This window comes from Ambystoma mexicanum, chromosome 5p (assembly GCF_040938575.1).
Source record: "Ambystoma mexicanum isolate Mex_15411 chromosome 5p, UKY_AmexF1_1, whole genome shotgun sequence".
Taxonomy (NCBI): domain Eukaryota; kingdom Metazoa; phylum Chordata; class Amphibia; order Caudata; family Ambystomatidae; genus Ambystoma; species Ambystoma mexicanum.
The window spans coordinates 644,307,614-644,328,511 of record NC_090930.1 but is presented as its reverse complement, the minus strand read 5'-3'; positions in this window follow the sequence as shown (position 1 = coordinate 644,328,511).

Here is a 20,898-nt window from a genome sequence, read left to right as displayed (position 1 = left end):
ACCAGGGACTTCTCCACCCAGCTGGAGGAGGCCGCTGAGATAGCCAAACCAGAAGTCTTTCCAGGCTTCAGGCAGATGGTGGAAGAGAGAGTCAACCTAGCTGATGCCTGTGTGACTCTGGAACAAAAGCAAAAGTTGAAACAAGTTTTCTTGGATTTCCAAGATCTCTTTGCGGTAGACTCATATGACTGTGGTCGCACCGACATCCACACAACAACAATCCCCACGGACCCTGGCATGACTCCAGTGTTTGTGAAGCAATATCGCTTGCCTCTCGCATCAATGGAGTCCCTTACTGAAATAATTAAGAACCTTGAGTCCCGGGGAATAATCCATCCAGTCCACAGCACCTTCAATAATCCGGTGCTGACCTTAGGGAGCTCAACAAACGGGTCCATACTTCCCGATGGCCTCTGCCCTACATTGACCAAGGGCTGGCCCAGATCCAGGGGTCACAGGTATTCACTGCAATAGACCTGACCAATGGATACTGGACTGTGCCTGTCAGTAGGGAGGACCAATACAAGCTGGTTTTTACCTTTGGTGGCCAGCAGTACACATGGACCCGGACTCCCTTCGGATACCTTAACTCCGGTAATGAGTTCAATATTTTCCTACATAAGGCCATGCCCGACCTGGGTGCGAGGGGTAACCTGGCTTATGTAGATGATGTCCTCATCAAAAGTTCATCTGTGGGGGAACACATAGCGGAGATCCGTTATGTTCTGACCCAGTTGAGGGCCGCCGGAGCAAAACTTTCCTTTCAGAAAGCACAGTGGTGTAGAACCCATGTTAATTTCTTGGGGCATGAGATTACTCCTCAGGGTCTCTGTCCCCAGGAAAAGAAAGTGGAAGCACTTCAGAAACTGAAAGACCCCACAACTCTGCGGGAACTAAGGAGCCTCCTTGGACTGACGAATTACAGCAGAAAGTTCATTGAGGGCTACGCAGAGATCACCAGACCCCTGATTCATCTCCTGAAGGGGGGGGTCAAGTGGGAATGGGGTCCAGAACAAGCCGAGGCAGTAAGACAACTCAAGAGAAGCCTCTCACAAGCGCCCTGCCTAGCTTACCCTGTCAGAAACAAGGAGTTCTTCCTGGAGACGGGGTTCTCTAATACGTGCTTGACGGCAGTATTATACCAAAAGCATGACAAGGTCAATAAAGTAATCTCCTATGCGAGCAAAACTTTATCCTCTGTGGAGGAAAAATTCAACGATTGTGAGAAGGCACTCCTGGCAACGGTGTGGGCATTGAAGAATTACCGCCCGTTTATCCAGGGGGAACACATCATAGTGGAGACTTCACACCAGCCTCTGCAATATCTCCAAAGTGACAGAATCCGGGCCGGAAATGTGAGTAATTCCCGAATTACTTCCTGGATTCTGTCAATGCAAGGCTTTCCTGTGGAGGTCGGATATGGCCAAAACAAGAAGAGTCCCCTCGCGCAAGGTCTGGCTGACTTGCATGATTGTGCCAGAGAAAACTGTCTCGAGGACGAAAGTCTAAAAATAAAGGACAACATGGAGGCATACCTTAATTCCCCCACAAAGTCTTTGAAGAAGACAAGTGTGAGGGAATGCCCACTGTATATGTGGATGGATGCTCTTACCATGTTGACAACGACGGGGAGAAAGAACTGGTGGCTGGCGTAGGGAATGCACGGGTGAAGGAGTTCCCAGAACCCTCCGCTGGATACAAAATTGGTCCCCGAAGTAGTCAGGTGGCAGAATTGATGGCTGTGCATCAGGCCATCCTCACTGCTGTCCAGCATCAACTCCACGAACTGGTCATAATCACAGATTCGGATTATGTACGGAACGGGTTCGTGGAGCACCTGGTTAATTGGAAAGCCAGAGGCATGTTATGTGCTAACAACAAACCCTTGAAACATGGGAAGTTGATCCAAAACATTGATGATCTGGTCACCTCGAATGAGATGACCATCTATTGGAAAAAGATCAAGGGTCATTCCAAAGTAGAGGGACCAGACAAAACTGGAAATGACTTAGCTGATCAGCTGGCCAAAACCGGGGCCATCCAAGGGGATCTAATTGAGATTGAGTCCCTGTTGGGGGAAATCCAGGTCACTGCTATCACTAGGTCCCAGACAAATGCTCACAATGACCTTTCAATTGCACAATGGAGCAAGGAGACCCCTGATGCTGATTTGATTACAGCTCAGAAGGGGGATCCAATTATTGGTAAGTTTTACCAACACCTTGAGGACCCTGAGAACTTTCCCCTGACGGATACCGATTACATTGGGAAAGAGGACCTAAGGGTGTTGATGAAATGTCTAAAAATGTTCCGGATCCAAGACGGTTTGCTGGTAAGGAAATCCAAAGCTGGCCACGATCAGTGGGTGGTTCCTACCTCATTCCGAAGCCTGATGTTAAGTCACGCCCATGATGCGGCCACCGCCGGTCATAGGGGGTTTCACACAACATTGGAAATCTTAAGAGAGGTTGCATACTGGCCACACATGGGGCAGGACCTCGACCAATACTTGAAGGGGTGTCTTGTGTGTGCGCAATTTCAGCCGACGTCCCTCACACACCGCGCGCCTCTCCAAAAGAGGGGGATGACACTGCCATGGTCAGATTTACAAATCGACTTTGTAGGCCCCGTGATTCGCTCTGCTAGGGGGAATAAGTACATGTTGACTGTGACATGCTTGTTTACCAAGTGGGTGGAATGTCTCCCAGCCCCATATTGCAAGGCAGAAACTGCTGCTGCCCTGATGATTAACCACATCTTTTCCCGTTTTGGTCTACCTCAAAGGATTGAGTCAGACAGGGGTAGCCACTTCACCAGTGAAGTAATGACAAAGATGAGGGAGATACTGGGGGTCAAAAGGAAGTTGCATATTGCTTACCGGCCAGCTTCTTCTGGGGCAGTAGAGAGATATAACCGAACCATTGTGAGCATATTAAAGAAGTTTGTGGCAGATTCTGGGCCAAGTTGGGATATCCGATTACCTCTGGTCCTAATGGCCATCAGATCTACCCCTTCATCTGCAACCAAAATGTCACCATTTGAGTTGATGACTAGGCGCAAGATGGTGCTTCCTCAGCATTTGCTCTACAGGACCCAAGAGCAGACACTGATAAATGCCTCCACAACTCATGAGTATGTGGAGAATTTAAGGAAACACCTTCAACATGCTTTTGCTTATGCTCAGCGGAATCTAGAAAGATCAGCTGATAGCATGAAGACCCACTATGACCTGAAAACTTCCAGGAAGGAATATCAGGTGGGGGACCGGGTCTATCTATACAATTTCCAAAGGAACCAGGCCAAACAGCGAAAATTTTTGCCTACATGGAAGGGACCCTTTGAGATTATAGACAAAATCTCCCCTGTGGCCTACAAGATCCGCATCCCCAAAGGCGGTTTGGCAGAGGGGGAAGACAAGTGGGTCCACATAAACCAGTTGAAGTGTTGCCATCCCAGGCACACTCTGCAACAACTGGAGGAATCCTCTGGAATCCTAGAGGGTACTGTCTCAGATTAATTCAGTTCTAACTTAAAATATCCTACATATCGCCTATCAAATTCTGAGTTTCTCAATGTGGGTGTTTTGGTTTTTGAATGCAAAAAGAAATGTGCATGTTCATATGTTTTGACTATAAATTTATATGCCACCCCACTATATCAATGGTGGGGGAAAAATGTCTATGAATAGGTATTGCCGCTCTTCCTTTGTCATCCTAGGAGAAAGAAAACCTCGAGACTGGCCAAGGAGGACGATCCGGAGACCGGGAGCAGAGACTCGGGGGGCCCAGTGTACCGCCCAATACTCCCATCAGGACCGGCGAGGAGAACCGATCGATCAGTACCGGATGGAGGAAAAGATGCTGAACTGTGCCATCTATTGGAAGAAGATGAGGAAACATCCCAGGTCTTGCGAGTCCCATCAGTGAAACAGAATGGCCATCGCAAGAGGGGGGGCTTGTGGGATGTTTTTACCCATGCATCCGAGCCCTACCTCAAAAACTGTGCAGTACTGGCATTGAAAACATCATGATGGCCAGATATTCCCAGAAAATGCCCAGGGAAGTGCATGAAGAATAGGCTGCCACCCATTTTGCCGATGTTATGGGCACAGAAGGGCACTGCCTAAAAACACCATTGGACTACCCACACAGTAGCCTGAAACCATTGGGAATGGCAATGCTGATTGCCAAAAGCAACCTAGAATTGTGGGGAATTCATTTTCTTAAATCCCAAAAATGGGTGCATTACCAGTACTCACCACTATCAGAAAGCCGGCGTTTTAAAACAACACCAGACTTTTTTTTTGTGTAAAACTGAATAAATGAACCCAAAGCAGGCCAAAGAAAGACTTACTGAGAGGTGGATACAATGTAAAGTTATATTCTGAAGTGACTTGAAGGTTTATAACAAGACTGGCTGAGCTGTGGATTTCAGCAGTTTAAGTAAATTTGGACTGAAAGACACTAAAAATCTAAATGTTTAAAAGAAATGAGTGACCTACTTTTGAGTGTCACGTAGGTTGCAATTGTTTAAATGTCATAGTTTTAAACTTAGAATCAGAATTCTAGCTGCATATGTAAAAATGGTTAGTTTTATTTGAATGCAGAAAACTGGGTAACTAAAAGTGACATTAGCTGGGGCCTGGCTTAAGGAACTGAATTCTGCCCACCAGCTACCCCTGACAGGAGTTGAGACTTGCCCAACTGCTGTGTTCCCAGGCCTAGCTGCCTTTTGCTGTTCCCACCAAAAGGGATATGACACTTCTCTGATTGAATTATCAAGGGACTGCTAGAGACTAAACATAGGACCCAGGCAGAGGGTTTATTGAAGTGGCCATAAATGGCTTCCTCTTGAACAATGGGCCTTCCAGGGCCCAGGCAAATGTTTTATTATGGGGGCCATAAAAGTGGCTTCCTCCTGGAAGGAAAGGGGAGGAGCACTGCATGTGAGAGCAAGCTGGCTTGGCAGAACTGGAAAAACCAGAAATTCAACCTTGTGCTGGGGGGAAACCACACCCCTTTGGAGCCAGAATATGGTTTTAGAAAAAGATGAATAACTCATAGTACGGACTTGTCATAATTATTTAAATGATACCATAATTCTTGTGATTTTTCTGCCCACATTTTAAGAGGTTTTTAGAACCGGTGGCATGATCTGGGGGCAAGCTAGCAGTTAAGAGGGTATTACTTAAAATGTATGCATGTTAAAAGTCTGATACTTCATCAATTAATGCCTGCATGCCTTGCACACATTTGGGTAAATTTGAGTAAGAATCTGATATTGGTAACCTGACCAAAAAGTGAAATATGTTGCCATTTCTCAATGCAAGCTCTCAGGAAGAGCAGATTTGGACAGGGTATACCTCCTGTGATATGTGATGGGTGCATGTAATTTTAAACAAATGTGTACCTGTACAAATATGTCTTTTGGGTCAAAATATAGATTGTGTGTAGTTTGACAGGGGTGGGTTCTCTGTACCATAAACAGACCTCATCATGATGACACTTCATTTCATTACCCCAATCAAGGGGAAGAGGATGAAGTGGCCAATGACAAGTGGAGAGGGGTAGGGCCTAGGAAGCTAGCCTTTCCACCCACTTTCAAAACACATAAAAGCAGACAGTCAGGACAGATAGGGACATTCAATTCCATTTGCTGCGGAGCATGCTGCCGGACCATACCACATCCAGAGATCCAGACTTCAAATCCATCAATCTCCAGAGAAAGCTGTGCAGAAAGATCCAGAAGCAGTGCTGTACCCAGAGAGAGCAGAGCTGACCCAGACCACTGTTAGCAGAACCAGAGAGCTGACCCAGATCACTGTGAAGTGCCGAGACCAGACCAGAGTCCAGTCTAAAACCTTACCAGATCCGTGGCGAGGCCCATTCTATTTCTAAATATATTGTGAGTACCTAGCAGAACTGTGCACAACCAATCTCTTAGTTAAAATAATCTAATCCAAGCTATTTTAATCTAAGTAGAACTGCCTCCTAACTGTCACCTGTCATTTGCAAAGCTGTCACCTGTCATTTCTAGTTGCTAGCTGTCACTTGTCACTTTGAACTTTAAAATTTCAAATCTGAAAAACGACCTTTACCATATCGCTCATATCTCCGTGACCGTTTGTCTTAGAGACTTGCAGTAACTTTCCTCTGAAAGCTGGGAATCTTGGCCTTTCAACGAACCTAGAACCGCATTCCTATTCCATACCCTATTGCCGCAATCGCGAAAAACGCACTCGCTAATTTTGCCGCGATTTGCAAATTTCTCCACGTGTGAAACAGCAGTTTCCTTGCTTTCCTTGCTAAAAATTCGTTTGCCTCTTAAGAACCATCCCTGAATCATTGCTAGAGTGAGCCTGGACTAATATTAACTAGATACCACTCACCCTGAACCTCTAGAGGGATATCAAAGCATTTTAGCATATTTTTCACTTCATTGCCAGCACATATAAAAGCATTTTAGCACATTTTCCAATATAGTGCTATCACATATAAAAGCATTTTGGGCCTGTGTTTCAAACTTCTGTAGTCTAAGCATGCTGGGGTGAACTGAATTACATTTGATTGCATTTCTGAGAACTGTGTGCTTTCCTTCCATTTCCTTGCATTGCATAAAGGGGGGAGGGTATTGCCAGAGAAAAGTGATTACATTGTTTTGTTGAAATCATATTGAGTATTTTCTGTATTGCATTTTCGTTCAACATTACATCCATCTGAACTTATATAAAGCATTCTCTACCACCTTATTCTTCTGTTCCTATTCACAAGTGTGCTAGTGCCAGACTATCCATTATTGATTACTGCTCAGATTCAGTGTGATATTCAATTATTAATTTATTATAAAGCGTGATATATATATATTGTTTAAATTATCAAATAAACCTTTAAACTTGCAAAACAGAACTACTTCTTGGCTCAGTGGGGTCAGGGGGATTCCAAGAGAGGGGTGTTATATAGGGGTAGTCATCCAGAACGCATGAACTGGACATAAAGATATATCAATAAGGGTTTCCATTCAGTATCCCAGACTAGGCATTGACTTAGCTGTAGTGTTGAATTGAATCCTCTTACAGTGGAATATCAAGAATTTGTGTAGTCAGATTGTTAAAGTAATTATTGCAAGATGAGCGACATACATTGCAGCTGTCAACTTCCATTTTGGCAGGATAAACAAATGTCACAAACTTGAGTACTTACAGTCTCAGAACTGCAAATACAGCAAACCACTTCTCACAGTGCTTTCTCATGCATATGATGATTAAATAGGTCACTACTCGAGCACACTCCATCTGCCTCATTCTGTTTGTACATGAGAATGTGAATCATATCCATTTATACCATTAACCTAATTTCTGCAGTATGAAGACCTTCCACTTTGATAAGGGTTAAAGATTGATGGAGGATTGATTAAGGAGGTCTGGTGTTGAAAGTCTAAATTTGTGTGTTCTTTGTTGTCTGTCTTGTCAGCGCTATGAAGCCTTTGGGTGTGAGGCGCTGTACAAAAAATAAATAGATACATAGATAGATCCCAACCTCCACCTTCTTTCATTGAAAGAGTAATGTGTCATCACTGGTTTCATTCTAAAGGCAAATTAAAGATCCACGAACCAGTCAATTCTATGTGTCAATTTGAATAAACTCTGGATAGTCCACAGGTGGGATGGAATGGACAACATTTGTTGCATGCTAGGCCCCATTAGTATCTCAATACTGATTTGGCATGGCATGCTATACCAACCATGTATACATGACTAGTCCTGTTGTGACTGTGGATTTGAGGATTTGTATAGCTGCTTTCAATGTAGCATAATGCTATGAATAACTCATGACTGTTCGAGCTCATCAATAAGTAACATTTTTATTTTCATGTACGCCATTGGCAAATAGAAATGTATCTATACATTAACACCTTAACTGTTTCTATATCAGTAAATGTTGGACTTCCCTTTGTAAGCCACAAGCTTACATTGTTATTAAATGGCCTGCGGTAGCGGCCATGTAATTATGGTTAAGTTGCTAAACCCACGTTTTGGGCATCTTATAACTTTGCTCTTCCTAGACAAATCCTCACCAAACTTTGCAAAAAAAGTTTGGTCCAGGGGGGGCAAAGTTATAGGGGGGGGGGTCCTAAAATTATTTTTTTCCCATAGGCTGAATGGAGAAAGAATTTCCGTCAAGCTTACAGCCCAAACCGCTGGATGAATTTTCACCAAATTTGCGGCATGAGCGGTTTCTTGGTCCCGAAAGTGTGCTTTTGTAAATTTGGTGAAAATCTGTCCAGTAATTTTTTTTTTAAATGACCAAAAATTGGGTCTATAAAAATAGTGATATATATGTCCGCTGCGTGGACACACTTCCCTGTTCGATCCGCGGGCAGGACACCAATTGGATAATTGGTTTGCTTCATGTCTGCAGACTCATGATGTGTTCGCTGATTGGTTGGGGTAAAGTGTGAGGTGCGTCACATTGTTTCGATGCTCTCGCCATATTGGATCTGCGGACAGTGCAGCGTGGAATTGAGCATAAATCCAATTTTGGGGAATTTATGTGTGTGTAGGAGTGCTTGGAAGGGTGGGGGTGTATGAGATGGGTCAAATGCTGTATTTGTTTAGGTGAGAGAAGGCCTTGATGTGTTCGCTGTGTCCACGTTCACCGCAGTTGTCTGCGGACATACTAAACACTGGGTGCACTACTGGCTATTTTACTTTAGTATGATGTTGGTTTTGGGCCGTTAGTAGAGCATTGGGTGAAGAGGGTATGTATTGAAGAGTTTGTGTGTTGGTTAAAATTATTTTTTAGAATGTTAATTTAAGTGGATAGGTTTTGAGGTGGATGTATTTGGATTGTGGTCATTTGGTAGGTGTTTGCTTCTATGGGTATGTTATGCTGTGGTGGTTTTGGCCACGGCCTAGTGTCTTGAGTGCATGGCTGAAGAGCCATAGGTCTTTGGCCATGCACCCAAGACTCTAGGTCCTGGTCCTGGCCACAACCACCACAGCATAACACACCCATGCTATCAAATATTTTGACTGTGGTATGTGGGCTGCTTAGGGGGATATTTTTTCAAAAATGTGTGTACTGATTGGCGGTAGTAATAGTGTTTATAGGATAGTGAGATGATGTGTGTTAGTTCATTTGTTGGATTGTGTTCAGAATATTGGTATTGAAGACATTTTGGGTTGTATTTATTGGTGAGGTGTTCATTTGCATCGTTGTATTATGTTGCAATGTTTGTGAGTCTAATTATTATATACTTACTGTTTCCTTTGTTGAGGCTGTATGTAGAGTTTTGGCTAGGCCATGCAGTCAAGATTGTAGTGTTTGGCATTAAACTCTGCAGCATAAGATACCCATGGAAGCAAACATTTTGGATTGTGGTCTATGTTCAGGTGTTAGCTTGAATGGGTGTGTTATGCTGTGGTGTTTGAGTCCAATCATCATATACATACTGTTTGACTTTTTGTGGTTGTATGCAGTTTTTTCATGACATGGGTAGTTGGAGCAGACTTTTTTTTTCAATCACTGTGATAAAAGAAACAATCACATGTTAGTGTAGGTAGTTTGTAATGAGTATTGCATTGCATAGTAGACACTTCTGTATGTTGTCTCACAGTTAGTACTTTAGAAGTACTATAGTTCCAACCAGTGTACTGTGCAATTTGCTCAGTTCCTGTGTTTGTTCATTAAATCATAGGGTCTGTGGGAAAAAAAATCATCCATGCTGGATGAAAAAAAAAACTTTCTAGGTTGTGGTATAATATATACCAGTGTACTGTGCAATTTGCTCAGTTCCTGTGTTTGTTCATTAAATCATTGGGTCTGTGGGAAAAAAAAATCTTCCATGCTGGATGAAAAAAAAAACTTTCTAGGTTGTGGTATAATATATTTTCTATATTTTACTTTCAGTGATTTTACTTCAGTGATTTCTATATTTTACTTTCAGTGATTTCTATAGGAGGAATTGAATCAGTGTATGGTTTTTGATTGGACAGAGGTGGTAGTATTGCTCCAATTCGATAGCAGTTGGTGTATTCTATCTGTTTATTTTTTTTTTCCATTTTAGTGGTATTCACCTATCTGTTGGCTTGTTGTAGATTTTTGGGGCAGTTAGATACCTTTTGGCGTATTCTAACTGCTTATTTCTTGTTTTGTGGTATTCATCTATCTGTTGGCTTGCTGCAGATTTTTGGGACAGTTAGATACCTGTTGGCGTATTCTAACTGTTTATTTCTTGTTTCATTTTAGTGGTATTCATTTATCTGTTTGTTTGTTGCAGATTCTTGGGGCAGTTAGATGCCTGTTGACGTATTCTAACTGTTCATAGTTTTGAAGTTGAAGTTTTGTTTATGTTCATACACAGAGTAGTTATTAAAATTTGGATTTACGAATATTAAGTAAGCATTTACAAGATTTGCTGGTAATCTCTGTTTTAGCGTATTGGTAGCATCATTACATTTGAACCATCCACAATTCTTTTTTATATATGCAGTGTAGTGACCTGCATTGCTTGTGGCTCCTGCATGGTAGATTATACCTATTGGTGTGAAGGTTTTCTTACCAAGTGATACTTGACGATGTGTGAATACAGTCAGCTTGCAGTTGTTTTTGGTACCATCTGCACTGTAACGTAAAAGCATTACTATTACATATTTACTATGTGTCTGTATTTGTAAGGTGGAACGATTATCGGAATTGCAGGTAGTACATAATCTGCCATGGTTTGCATTTTGTACAAGTTGGTGAAATGGAATGGATTCACAGTTAGGTATGGATACATACACAAAGCGTTCATTAGTAACTTCTTCTTGTGCGACATGGCTGCAAAGAGTGCATGTATGTTTCCACATGTATGAAATAATTTATAGGTATTTTTTTGTTTTCTAGTACTTGTAGTAAGTACATTTATAGGTATGTTTTTGTTTTCTAGTACTTGTAGTAAGTACATTAGAAACTCTTGTGGATCTTCTTGTGTGTTTACAGTGAATTTGACCATTCCAGCACAGTAGTTAAATTCCTGCCTTATTCCATAACACTGTAATTGTTGTCAGGATTGTTGGTTGCATTTCTGTGAAGGACTGACATTTGCAGACACAATTGGTCTGTCCCGTGTAAGTAAATGTTGTCAATATTTGGTGGCAATTGGAATATAATATTGATACATTTGCGTCGCATTTTACACCAGTTGTATGTGAAAATTTGAATGGACCTGACAGTTCTATGTCCAAGTCATTTGTTCAGAGTGTGCGTTGTTTATTTGAAGAGGTAGCTGAGTTAGTTTAAGCAGTATATTTTTCTTTGGTTGTGGTCCTTGATGAAATATTAGCTTCTTTTACTTCCTTTGGAGGAATTTCTGTGAGATCCTGCATAGTTTGAGTCTTAAGTAGTTTTCTCTCACAATGTTTTGCTTTTTGCAGAACAGGATAGGTTTTTAGAGGGGGGTGTAGAGTGAACGTAGTCTATTGTATTCTAGAATGCAAGGAATATCAGCATTTACTTTACTTTCATCAAAGTTGATTAGAAATAGTCTGTCAACTATACGTACATGTTATAGTGGCTAGATAGCTCATGCCTTCTTTAAAGACTGTGCTACCAATATCTATCAATGCTTTATCTAGGATTTAGGGTAAGACCTTGTGAATTGTGAATGGTGACTGCGTGTGCTAGTATTAGAGAAAATTGTTCTCTGCGTACATACATGTCTTTGAAAAGAAGGAAGCGGGCTGTTGACCGTCCTATCCTTTTAACTTCTGATAGTTTGTCCAAGAGAATATTGACAAACTGAATGTTGTTGTCACGTGGGTATGTTTGAAAGCCAACAACTGTACGAAGTGCTCCATTAACTAGTCCTTGGTCCACGTCAATGTTATGTTTAAGCATTGCTCTACATTTTAAAGATAATTTTAATATTTTCTCCAAACCAGCTGTGTTACAGACAGAGTTTTTCAAGGTGTTTAGCCTTGTTGTGGCTTGTTCACACATGGGTAATGTCATACCATGTACGTTCAGTTTGTCTTTGGAGAACATTTGTACTATTGGTTGCATTTCTATTTTTAACATTGTTTCATTAAATTTGAACAGCTTGCAAGAATTGGCATCAAGGACATACAATTGACTTTTTTGTGTGCTAATTGTTCCATGACATCAGTAGCACATGAGTTATGACCATAGGGTGCATGGATGTGCCTGGTTTTTAATATAGATTGTGCTTCTTGAGAAAGTACACCAACTCGAATACTTTTTAAAATGTTGGCGTATGTGAGGTGTGCAGATTGATGCATATTTTCAGTTAATTCTCTGTATTGGAAATGTTGCCAAACGTTGACATTTCCTATGCTGGCAAGAGCTTTACAGCATAGTTTGTGCCCTAAGGTTTTTAAAATGATTCACCTTTAACTGGTGTTAATTAAATAAGATCACCGGAAACTATAATGTGTTTTCCTCCAAAGAGTTCTTGATAATCTATTTTCAGTACCTCTTGTAATCTGAGGTGAATGAAGGCTAATATTAGATTGGAAACCATGCTTACTTCATCTATTAGCAGAATTTTAATTTTTTTGAAAACTCTGCATAGTTCCATTGCAACTTCTGGAGAAAGTTTGTAATAGTCTAAACTGTTTTGGTGTTCTACTGGAAGGAGTAGTAATCAGTGTCAAGAGACACCACCTATGTTGTAGGCAGCTAAACCTGTGGAGGCAATTACAACAGCTGACAGTTTGTTGTTTGTCAATTGTTGGAGGAACTTGCTGATGATTTTGATTAGGAACATTTTGCCTCAACCAGCTTGACCACTTACCTATAGCAGTATAGTTTTATAGTCTTGGCAGATACCATTTTTACTTTCATGTTGCACACCATGTTCAATTTGTTTTGTTACTTCTTGGAAAATGCTACGCTGCTCATTGTTTAGTTGTGATTTTAGTACAGCAAAGTCTTCTGTAGATTTCACATACTAACACATGTTGTTTTCTACTTCTGCCATGGCTAATTCTGCCTCATTTGCTATTAGTGGCTCTCCAAGTGGTTCTTGGCTTCCTGTTACAGAAGGTTGACTACTGTCAGGAGTGTCCACATCTAGTTGGGCTTAGAGTTCTTCCTAGTGTTGCTGTTCATTGTGCCACATTGTTTTGTACTGTGTAAAGTTTACGTCTGTTATACTGCTTTCGTTTGCTTTGAAAGCATCTTTATAGGAGTCATAGGTATCTAGTAAATCTTCTTCTTTTCTCTGTGGTTTAAAAAGTTATAGCAGGGACATGTAAAACAGTGTTTTATGTTGAGGAGTTTTCAATGACTATTTGATATGATAAATTAAGCTTTATTTGGTAAGTAACACTACGCTGCCTTCACCATTTCCACTCTGTATCTACCTTTCTTTTCATCTGGTTTAATATTATTTTGGTATGTGAAGTTTTGGGCTACTTGATATAGAGACATGGTTTCCAATGTGGTACTGTTTGGGTAGTATATGTCTAGTAAATTGTTTTTCAAAATGCCTTGGCTGTTTGGATCATTTGTGCCTATTGTTTCTACGTCTTCATATGATTTGAGAACTTTTTTTCTAGATTTCACTGGACTGAGCCATACTATATTTCCAGATTTTCCATACAAGGCAGTACCGGTTAAACGGCCTGCAGCTTCATAGCAGCCACATTCTCTATGGGAGAGCATTGTTATGCATAAACTGTACAATTTCTGTGATAGTGTTTTGTCAGATTATATGTCATCCTAGAGTTCTTGAAGCTCTTTTTTGTCTGCTTTGGTTAAGTAGGCTGTGACATATCGTGCAACTGCAGGTGAATTGTCTGCAATGTACTGGACATCTATATTTTTATATATTTCTATATTTCGCGCCTTGAAACACTTGTGTATAGGCGCGTTACAAATACCATATCATATCATATCATATATTTGCATCCCATAGGAGGGCAATAGGAGGGCAATGATTGCATTGTAATCATTCATGTATTTTGATTCTTCTGTTCTTTTTATGTAATATGTGTTCTTAGGTGATTTTCCTTTGACATTATGTCTAACTGAAGACATGATTTTTTTACTTGACCTGTTGTTGAAACTGGTCTAGGGAAACCAAAGCGGCATTTGGTGTAGTAGTCTCCTCTGTTTTTATATTTGTGACGACAATACTTCCCATATTTGTGTCTTTGAAATTGTAAAATGTGTGCATGAAGGTCACTATGTCTTATTTGTGAAGGGACTTCACAAGTGACAAATTTTTGGATGAACTGTAAAAAAGTGGCATCACAGTCTTGAGCAAATTTAGGAGCATCTTTAATCCACAAAGCATGTAGATGTGTGGTGCTCCTCTGGCTTGGTATTCTTTTCTCCAAAAGAAGTGTTGTACTTCTCCAAGGGGAGGAACAGTTTTATTACAAATGAAGTGTAGCATAACAATGAAGCGATGATGGAAATATCTTGATACATTTACAGGATCTAGAGAGCAGAGTTCGCCTGGTGTTTTTATATCTATGTTTGTTTTGTTTTTGTTTGCTATGTGTAGGAATTCGTGTAAATCGTCCCATGCATATTCTGCACAAATTAATGTCACGAACCAAATGGGTGGGCCAAGGTTTCTTATCATGCAGCGTACATCTCTGTGACGTTGTAACCTTATTCTTTTGTACCACAAATGTTTACTAAAAGATTTGTAATGCTTGACTGTAAAACATCATCTTTTTCTTGCACTTTTTGTAGTAATTGTGTAGCTGACATATTTTGAAAATGGATACCTGATTTCAATGTATGTGCAACTCTGTAGCATAGAGTTCCTAGTTCACTTTCAACGAGAAGGTGGAATATGTATTCCACTTTTTGTCTGAATCTGGGGTCTTGAGAATACATTTGTAAAGAGCAGTATTCTGATGCTGTCATTTGTGTGGGTCTATCATCGTACCTTCCACCTTTTCAAGTAGGAAAGAATAGAGAGAAGGCACTTGTTTCTATACATTTTCCCCATATGCTGATTGGAGTTGCTTTGGCTTGTCACATTTGGTATGTTTCTAGTGCATCATCTATGGTGTCTTTAGAGTGTAATGGGTGAATTGTATAATGGTCTAAAATATTGGATTCTGTAGTAGGATCTAGAAGTTGAAATTGACCAGTTTCTGATGAGTCTTGAATTTTTTCAGTGGTTTCCCTCAGGTTTTCTTCAATATCAATTTCTATGTAGTATTCATTGTTGTCTTTTAGATATTGCAGGGCTTGTCTAACTTTATGTAAGTCCACGAGTTGTTGCCAAATATTTTGTCTTTTGTACGTACGCCATTTACTAAGATAATTAAAGATTGATCTATTGGACGTTGCACTCCCAAAGTGTATACATTTTCTTTGAGATCTAATGGCAAATAAACTACTTTGTCACAAATGCCTTTCACTAATTCAGATAGATGTAATTTTGCTGATTTTGGTTGAAGGCGTATTATTGCTTGAAATGGGTTCACTGTTTGAATTATGATGCTTTCATATAAATTAAGTTGTTGCAGGGGTTTTGGTAGTGGAATAATTCCAAGTTATTTGTGATAGTAGGTAGGTAGTAGGTGGATGAATGGGGATGTGTTTGGAACCGGTGAAGAGGGTGGAAGCGGTGAAGTGGATGGAATGGGTGAAGTGGATGGAACATGTGAAATCGGTGGAATCAGTGAAGTGGATGGAACGTGGGGAGATGACGTATGTGGGTGGTTGATGCATGGAGAAAGGATAACCTGGGTAGAACAAATGAAAGAATCCTTGCATAAAATGGTTGGAGTGCATAAAATGGTGGAGTGCATAAAATAGCTTGGACTACATGGAACGGATTAGAGTGCATGGAACAGATTTGAGTGCATGGAACAGATTCAAGTGCATGGAACGGATTTGAATGCATGGAACGGATTGGTGTGCATGGAACGGATTGGAGAGCATGGAACAGATTGGAGTGCATGGAACGGATTGGAGTGCATAGAATTGCATGACTTACATGGAATGGTTTGGAGTGCGTGGAACGTTTGAAAGAGCATGGAAAAGAACAGTTTTGAGTGCTTGAAACGGTCGTAATGCATGGAACAGTCAGAGTACATGGAACGAATGATTACATGGAACTATTGGAGGGAGCACAATCTCAAACACCTAAGGTAAACCACCATATCACATCTCCACGCTTACTCTCTTTTTTACACCACCAATCAACTAGAACACAGCGATACTATGACACCATTCAGTATAGCTGTCCTCATACCATCATCTGCCGCATACTCCCCATCGCTCTAACTAAACACTGCTGGTTACACACCCTCCAGCCTAGATGTTCTCCTCAGGCCAAACGCAGCCAGAATTGGTCTGGATAAAAAAGTGGCCAGAACGATCACATAGGGCCTCATTCTGAGATTGGAGGTAGTCATGGCGCTATTTGTGCCATGACTGCCTCCAATAATGGGTCCGGCAGCGGTATGGTTCAATGGGGACTTACTGGTGTAGTCCACCTTTGCGGAACCGGTAAGTCCCCATTGAAAAGGCCATTCCCCATTCCCATTTGAGCCCCCGTAGGGCTCAATGGGAATGGGGAAGGCGCTAATAACGGTACTGCAAATTGCGGTACCGTTATTAGCTCTGAAGTCCCTTAACGGGTCCCGTCCATAACATCTGGTCAGACCGGGCCTTAAAGGAGGGACCCGCTAAGGGAACTCGTAGTAGAGCGGTAAGGGTTTACCGGCACCGGTCTCCTTACCGGTGCCCGGTATCCCTTACCGCCCTACTCGTAATGAGGCCCATACTCTTGATCTCTCACCCACCACACCTACCGCTAAGAAGCAGCTATCAAACGAATCCCACACTAGCTGCACACATATCCAGTGCTCACACGCACCTTTGACTCTCTCTATTCTCTCTACTGACTTGAATTTCGGTTTCCGAGGGCGTTCAACCAACCAGTGCCTTGAGACCATACCAATGGTACATAAGGCGCTATATAAATGCAAAGTAACATAACATAACATAGCACGTGAAGGTGTTTGGTAGTTGTCAAGTTTTGCAGTGCAGTAACTGCAAAGTATTAAGGGGTCAGTAATTCAGTATTTGTTTTCTGTTAAAAGATAGAGAGCTAATTAGAATCACTTGGAATCTTCATTGTCTTCTATTTTGTACGCTATGTCTACAATGTTTCTGCTAATTTGATAAAAAAAAGTCCTGCGGCAACACACACACACACACATGTTTTGGTACTTCAGCAGATGTACTTTCAAACTTTAGTATTTCTTTTTTGTATGTGTGTAGTAGAAGGTTGCCATCTGTAAAGTTGTTGCTAGTCTGTTGTAAAGCTATTGCATTTTGTAACTGGCTTTCATTTCCAAAATATTTTCTCTGGATATGCTCTATTTCTTCGAGTAGTTCTTTGGCTGTACCATGTAGAAGATTGTTATTTAAATTGGCTAGTGCCAAAGCAGGACTTTTGCCATAGTACAGTTTATGAACCAGATTTCTTATGGTGTGTTGATAACATTTTGATATGATGGAAGGAGATTTTGCAAATAGGTCCAGAAATGCAGGCTAATGAATGTCCTTGTAGTCCTGTGTATTTGCGTACTGGACAGGAGTCCATATTTTGTAGTAGTTCAGCTATGTTAAAAATTGATGTCCACAGCCATTTGTAGACTGAACGTATTGGTTCAGTTGAATGGAGAGTTCATACTAAGTTTTCTGGGGATATTTTTGTGAGCAGCGTTTCTTGTTCCATAATGGTATTATTAAGTTTTTCATACCCTCGTCCACTGCTATGTATGGCAATTGGGTTTATTTGTTTTTGTTTGTATGCTTCTTCATTGAAATATGGTTATGTGCTTGTGGTGTGACCCCATTCACCTCCACAGATGTTTGTGAAGCTATCTTTGTTGATATTCCTTTTATTGAGAAGTCTTTTTTGTAGTTTAGTACTTAGTTTTGTTGGTGGTTTCATTCTGTTTAAAATTAAAATAAATAATTTTCTTTTGAAAAGGACTGCACTGTCTATGAGAGCTTCTAGGATACATTTTCTACTGTAGTTTTAAGGGCTGTGCGTGATTTCTCACCTGTTTTGATAAGGTTCTGAAGGACTCTGTGCCGGTACATTTTTGGTAAAATAATTTTTTGGGTATGCTTACTTTTGGCTACATCAAGATTTATAGGTGCAGTGTTAGCACTAGTGGTATCTGCAGTCTTGTTAACCACTTTCTGTTTCGTTTTACATTTTGAAAGAGGAGGCAAAGTTTCTGTACTGGAAGCTTGTTTTGTTTCACTTAATGACTGTATTAGCTGTTCTGTTTGAACTTTTTGTACTAACTCTGCTAGAGGTTTTGCTCGATGGACCCCAGCCGGCCCATAGGACTGGGGGTTTCCAAACAGATGAGCAGCAGCACTCTGGAGATGGATGGGGATGCAGATTCGTACTCTTGCACCAAATCAATAATGACAACTTAATAGTTTGGCAAAGGGAGTCTATTTACTTACAACTACAAAAAACGGGGAGTTCAATGAATGTCAGCAATCGCTCGATCTTCCTTCTCACTTCAACTCCAATTAATTTCAGAAAAACATAACTTTTATACCAAAAACTCGTCATCACTGACGTGTAACTTAAAACTTAGCATGCAACTTGATTGTTTCTAGGAAGGTAACTTTAATATAGGTATTATATCTGTATATGGTAATGGGGAGAAGGGATTGGATAAACAACGTCAGGTGGGCAACTAAGCCCTTCCTTCAAAATGGCTACTGTAAACGTCATTAGAAACGTTTCATTGGTTCTACTAAATATAGGACCCTAGATTACATGGTCAACTATGATTGGGTTGGCATCAACCCCACTCATACTTTTCCACTTGTGCTTAGCAGTATGCAGAAGAGCCTGCCAGGTGCAGGAAGTTCGTCTGCACCCCCTGCTTCCCTCCAATTATTACTACAATCAATCATCACTACAGTGGTCATGTGTCATGTGTCAATTATGTATTTGTGGTTGGCCTCAAGTCTACTTCTTGGCCTGGGATAGTTAAGGAGTCTGTGTATGGCGAAGGTCCATGCATAGGTGTGAAAGTTGCATCCCTTCCTGCTCGTCTGGTCACGTGATTTCGACACTGTGAAATTGTCTTTTGCTTCTTGCAATTGCATGTATTTGATTCAATTCTGCCAGTCATCTGCCATCTGTTGCTTATCTTGACCTTTCTGAACAGGATGTTCTTCTTTCTCTTAATTGTATCCACTGTTGGCCTATTCTAGCTGATAAGACCTTGGCTTCTGGGCATGGTTTCCTTCGTCTGAGTTTCTCTCTATGTCTTTAATTCTCAATTTGTTTGGGGCAAACCTCTCCTCTTGAGACCTTTAGTAACCTTTGGTTGATTCTGTTCTTGTGCGTAGTGGAAGCATACTTATATAAAGTGCTTCTTTGATGTGGATATATGTATAGGTGGTGCTTGCCCCAATCTATCTTACTACTAAGCATAAGCAAGGCTCACGATGTCTGTGCTTCTTGCAGTTACTTTGCATATGTACACATTTAAACTAACCAAATTTCTTCATTGTGCATATGGCATAAGTTCCTGACATCTTGACATCAATGGTTTCACTTTAGGCTCACAATGTCACTTATCCATGGTATTTCGTCTCTTTTGTCATCATTCTCAGGTCGTCATATCTTCTATATGTGAGTCAGTCTGGGTTCTTATGATGTCACCATTCGTCTTCCTTCAGTATCTTTTTAGCTTCTTCGGGTAAAGAATTCTGACAATTGTCATTCTGTCTCACTTGTCGATATGGTTTTCTCAATGGGTACCTTAATGTCCAGGTTTTCGTAGGTGTTGGTATTTCAACAGGTGCTGTTATCCTGATAGGTCCTGGACAGAGCTCAACTGTGGCTCTCTGCTGGTTTAGTTGCTCATCATACATCACATATTTCGGCGTGAACGTTCCTGGTACTTCAAAATGTGCGGTTGGAGTGTGAATTGAGCTTGGCACCTCCTCTACAAGATGGATACTTGAATGAGAGAGTTGTCTAGATTGGAAGAACAGTTGTAGAGGCAGTGGTGTTGTTTCAGCTGGAAGCCTTTAAAATCATATTGGCTGTATGTGTGCATGAATAAAGATGCATGTACTCATCCTGGCTGTGTGTCATTTTATAACACACTAGAAAGCCTTCTCCTCTAATTATACTGTTATTTGTCCCATCTCTTAACATGAAATGCCACTTTGTTAGATAGCTGTGTGTGTTGTGTCTGATTAATATTATAATCATTTCTAAAGGAAGTACAAATGATAACATGTATGTTAAATATGCAGAATGTATAGAAAGGAAATGGTGTGTACATCCTATGCACTATAATGCATTCAATGCTATTATGTTTGAAATGTGGATAAATAGGTTGCAGTGGTTACAGAAATGATGGAATGAATGAATGAACACAATAATAGTTTTCACATTACAGTTAGTATATGGGTAAATACAAATTTGGAGAGGAGACAGGTTGCAAGTGACAGTTGATCATAGCAGATGGGAGAAATGACAGTAAGCTTTTTTACAGGTTATACAAGGTAAGTGACAGTTACTCTTTTTAAATGCATTTATACAAGATCTGTACATGTACTGCGCAGAAAATAGTCATACATGTAGTTTGTGTTCATACATGTGGATGTGCATGAATCTGCAAGTAGAAATGTTGGATAGCTTTGTAGTAGTTTCTGTAGGTGCTTTGCAATCACAGCCCAATTTTACTCAGAGTGATCAACAGTACATCTTAAGTGCTGAATTGTGATGATGGAGATAGATGTAAAGTTCGTGGATGTGATTAGTGAATGGTTGTGTGACTGCTTAACAGTAGCCAATGAGGGAATGGTGTAGAGAGTGAAGTGGAAAGGGTAGAAGGGCTGCCCCAGTGTTACACGGTCT